At 49.4% G+C, this 5,000-nt stretch overlaps 1 non-coding gene across 1 annotated transcript; it reads right to left on the bottom strand.

Moving 5' to 3' along the window:
* Positions 1-2,296: 2,296 nt before the first annotated feature.
* LOC112016870 (5.8S ribosomal RNA) lies at positions 2,297-2,452 on the bottom strand. The gene has a single exon (XR_002883401.1). It is a non-coding gene; the product is annotated as a 5.8S ribosomal RNA (ribosomal RNA).
* Positions 2,453-5,000: the final 2,548 nt, after the last annotated feature.

The following is a 5,000-nucleotide window of genomic DNA, read 5'->3' as shown; positions in this document are numbered from 1 at the left end:
AAGACAGTACCATGTTTTAAACATAGTTGAAAGTGGATTCAATAGGACTTGCTACCATGGTTTATGGTTCAAGCTTATGGGAATGGAAAATTTAGGACAAAAGGAGTTGGTTTTGATACCAAACTCGTTGGTTGCAGGATTGTAATAAATATCTGATTAAAAAATAATTAATTTGTGCTAGAAGGAGCACAGATACAGAGTATTTCTACGCTCTGTCTCAAATACTCTGTCTCTTCATTTCAGTGTAATTTCCATATACTACACACTCTCTATTGCATTATATTATATATGGGGCGGTGTTTAAACAGCCAATTGTTAATTTGAATTGTTCTATTGTGTGTACAATAGAAATCTAGTTTAGATTTGAATCCTTGAGAACCAAGGCTACCATGCTCTAGAGTTTGGTGCAATAAATCATTTTGTTCAGAATCCTTGAGAACCAAGACTACCATGCTCTAGAGTTCGACGGAATAAATCATTTTGATTTTTCTTCTTCAAGGATGAGTTGTCAAATGTCAGCTATGTTTCCCAAGTTTTCCAGACTACAAATTAATGTTTTTTTATTTTTTATTTTATTATTTATTATATATATATATATATATATAATAACAATAACGTGTAGCAAAGGTGGCCAAATTGGCCAAATACCATCAATTTTTGAACTTTTTTGAATGAAAACACTGTTTCGGAAATAAACAGGAATCTACCATCTTTTTAAGTACTCGAGTTTGGTGAACTCGAGTACTACATTTTCCAGTTCCACCGTGGCACAATGACATGGCATTTGGATTTAAAAATTCTGCTTGGTACTTGAGCTTCGTGAGCTCGAGTACTTTGCGGGTAGGCAGCTAAACTCAACCTTATTTTTGCTACTCTCACTCCTCACTTTCACTTCTCACTCTCACTCACAGAACAGACTCTCACTCACACACTCTCACTCTCCTTCACACCTAAAGCCCAAACCCTCACACTATCGGCGGCAAAGAACCCGTCGACGGTAGAAGACTTCGTCGGCGAGCTCTCGCTCTCAGTCTTGCTATCTCCCTCTCAATCTCGCTATCATCTCCCTCTCAGTCTCGCTCTCGCTCTCTTCTTCGGCAGCAGAAGCTCTTCTTCTTGTCCATTTCTCATGGCAATACAAGTTTGTCACTCTTGGGGGGGGGGGGGGGGAGGGGGTGCTGCAGCCAAGCCCAGATAGCCTCTTCGGACACCTCCTACTCCTCCCCCCTTAAAGAGCCCTTAGGAAAAAATCTGCTTTGGCACGAGGAAACATTGATTTGTTGAAGAGGAATAATGAGTTTTTTTTGGAGCAATTCTTGGAGTCTTTCTCTGATTTTTTGTACACGTGCTAAGAAAAATCAAACCTTTAACCAATCAAAATATGGAGGCCTGATTGAACGTATTTTATTTTTTATGATTTTCGAAACCTGAAAAATAGAAAAAATCATAAAAAAAAATTCAAAAATGATCAGAATGCCGAAATTCTTGCTAGAATCCTCCTTTAAAATCATGGAATGAATTTAGGGACACAAAATGGAAAAAGGCATAAGCCAATTTTGCTGAAGTGCAAGACAATGCGGCCTGGCATGCATGGGGGCATGCCCTTGGGATGCCCACTGCCTGCCTTATTAGGGGAAATGACCTCATTTTCCAAAAAACCCTCATTTTAAGGAAATCACTCCAAATATGTTGGCAAGCAGCAGCCCCTCTCTTTTCAAAGTCCTTTTCATCTTTCCCTCGCGGTACTTGTTTACTATCGGTCTCTTGCCTGTATTTAGCCTTGGACAAAATTTATCGCCTGATTGGGGCTGCATTCCCAAACAACCTGACTCGCCGACAACGCCTCGTGGTGCGACAGGGTCCAGGCACAACGGGGCTCTCACCCTCTCTGGTGCCCCCTTCCAGGGGACTTGGGCTTGGTCCGCTACTGAGGACGCTTCTCTAAACTACAATTCGAAGATGCCCGTGAGGGCGCTCGATTTTCAAGCTGGACTATTCCCAATTCGCTTGCCATTACTAGGGGAATCCTTGTAAGTTTCTTTTCTGCTGCTTATTGATATGTTTAAACATAGCGGGTAATCTCGCCTAAATTGGGGTCACATTGGGAGTGCCACCGAGGCAACGCATAAGGGTCGTAAGAGCGTGTTCGGGCAACAGGACGCACATGACAAGGAACGGCGGTCAAAAAACCACCGATTGTCACGGCGCTCATCACCGAGGACTCGCTTTTGGGCTAACCACGCATGTAGGCACGCTCAGGAGGACAATCAAAGTTTAGGGGGGGGGCAATGATAAGTGACACCCAAGCAGACGTGCCCTCGACCGAATGGCTTCGGGTGCAATTTGCGCTCAAAAACTCGATGATTTGTGAGATTCTGCAATTCACACCAAGTATAGCATTTCGCTACGTTCTTCATCGATGCGAGAGCCTAGATATCCGTTACTGAGAGTCGTTTTGGATAATTCTTAAGATGCCGACGTCAGGGGTGCACCGTGTCCAGGGCCTCCAAGCGTGGTTCTCTTGGTTCAATTTCCTTGGCGCGTTCTATGGAGAGGTTCGATTTACGGGAACGAAATGTGAGGTCCTTTCTTGCATGAGGGGCGAGGGGGCGACGAGCGCCCCTCGTTGGTTGTCACCAATTCGTGGGTCATTCTGCTGTGCAGGTTTCGACAATAATCCTTCCGTAAGTTCACCTACGGAAACCTTGTTACGACTTCCCAGAATAACTACTGGCAAGATCAACTAGGTAGCATTTCTCGTTGATGTTGACGCCGCCCAGAGGCCCTGGCTCGCTCGAGGGCAAGGAAAGGCATGGACAAGCACGAAATCTTGTGGGGTAGAGCGATAACGCTCGCTTGGTACGTTGGCAAAAGGGGCCGGAGGCCCCAAACCCACATGATGTTCTGCATCCGAGGCCACAAGCACACCCACGTGGTCCACATCGATAACGCGAAGGCCATAAGGCACGTGTGGGACACAAGGACGGCTTCGAGGCCCTGCCGATGCCCTATGAGGAGCGTCGACTGGGAACGAATCAACTAGAGGGACGAGTGCCTTTAAGGCAGGTATGTAGCACAGGGACCTGAATTGCGTTCAAGCGATGCTTAGAACAATGCTAATTAGGAGCACGCTAGACAGTTTGATGCGCGAGCACGGAGCCTACCAAGCCATACAACCCTACCACCACTCACACGCTATCACGTACGTTAAACCGCAACATCGCCAAATGCACCCCAGAATGACACACCGCAAGGCCTACCGTGTATAAGGAAGCATCGAGTGGCGCCGAGTTTGCATTGCTGGGCCTGAAGGACAACACTACTAAACCGCATGCCTGCAAGGATGGGTTGTCATCACGCAGAGGCCTGAGGGTCGCCATGGGACTTGCTTTGCACAGTAATGGGTGAAACGAACACTGTCCGCTTTGCGAGAGCGAGCCCAAGCTATACCAAGCTTGCATGGCTCACCAACCATACATAGGAACTACAAGGGACATCGAGGGACATGGCTGCCGCCGTCGTCGTCGTCGTCGTCGTCACTGCAAGCTTCGCTGCTACCATGCAATCGCGCAGTAAGAAAGACACACACAAGCCGGATAGTCTCAAGAAACTTACTTCGTATAGCAATGGGTGAATCTAACACCGTCCGCGTTGTGATAGCATGCCCAAGCTAAACTAAGAATAAATGTATCCCCCCACCACATGGCTATTGACCATCGATTCTCCGCCATTGGGCACGAGTGGGTATGGCCTCAAGGAAAAGTGGCACTAGAGAAAGCTTTCACAATGCGTTTGATCATCACCTTAGGCTTGCTCTGTGTGACAATGGGTGAAACTAACACCGTTCGCCTTGCAAGAGTGCGTCGCAGCTATACTACATACCCGTGAAATGCCGACCTGGGTCCACCCCGGCGATGCATTTAGGGCCCACCTCGCGCCATGGAAAATGCGGGGTTGGGTGCCTAAGGGCTTGTCATGAGCATGCCTACCCGTGGCCAAGCTCAAGAGGGGTCGCCTCTGTGCATCGGTGAATACCTCCTCCCCCCTAAGGAGCCCTTAGGAAAAAATCAGATTTGGCATGAGAAAACATTAATTTGTTGATGAGGAAAAATGGGTCTTTTTCGGAGCAATTCATGGAGTCTTGCTCTGATTTTTTGCACACATGCTATGAAAAATCCAAACTTCAACCTACCAAAATATGGAGGCTGCCCATGCCTTGGCTGCTGCGTGCCCATGGGGGGCTGCCTTGGCCTTGGCTGCCGCATGGCCATGCCTTGGCTAATGCATGCCCTTGCCTTGGCTGCATGCCCATGGGGGGCTGCCTTGGCCTTGGCTGCCACATGCCCACACCTCGGCTGCTGCATGCCCATGCCTTGTCTGCTGCGTGCCCATGGGGGGCTGCCTTGGCCTTGGCAGTCGCATGTCCATGCCTTGACTGCTGCATGACCATGCCTTGGCTGCTGCATGCCCTTCCCTTGGTTGTGTGCCCATGGGGGGCTGCTTTGGCCTTGGCTGCTGCATGCCCATGCCTTGGCTGCGTGCTCATGGGGGGCTGCCTTGGCCTTGGCTGCCGCATGCCCATGCCTTGGCTGCTACACGCCCTTGCCTTGGCTGCATGCCTATGGGGGGCTGCCTTGGCCTTGGCTGCCGCATGCCCATGCCCATGCCTTGGCTGCGTGCCCATGGGGGGTTGCCTTAGCCTTGGCTGCTGCATGCCCATGCCTTGGTTCCCTTGCCCATAAATTTTGAGTGATTTCCCAAAAAATGAGGGTTTTTTGGAAAATGAGGTTAGTTGGGCTTGGCAGGGTGCCTAGGGGCATGCTCGCATGCACGCCACGCAGCATTGCCCTGCAGCATTTGGCATCCCACCCACGGGGCATGCCATGGCCTCGCCCTGCTGCCACTGCCCCATCAGGCAGCGTGCATGCTAGGGCCTTGGCTGTGTGCCCGCAGGGGCCCTGCTGCCTACACCTAGGCCTTGACTGCTTTGCCCATGGGGG

This window comes from Quercus suber, unplaced genomic scaffold, assembly GCF_002906115.3.
Source record: "Quercus suber isolate HL8 unplaced genomic scaffold, Cork oak 2.0 scaffold_62, whole genome shotgun sequence".
In the NCBI taxonomy this organism is placed as follows: Eukaryota; Viridiplantae; Streptophyta; class Magnoliopsida; order Fagales; family Fagaceae; genus Quercus; species Quercus suber.
The sequence above is the reverse complement of the archived record's forward strand: the minus strand, read 5'-3'. Positions and strand labels throughout refer to the sequence as shown.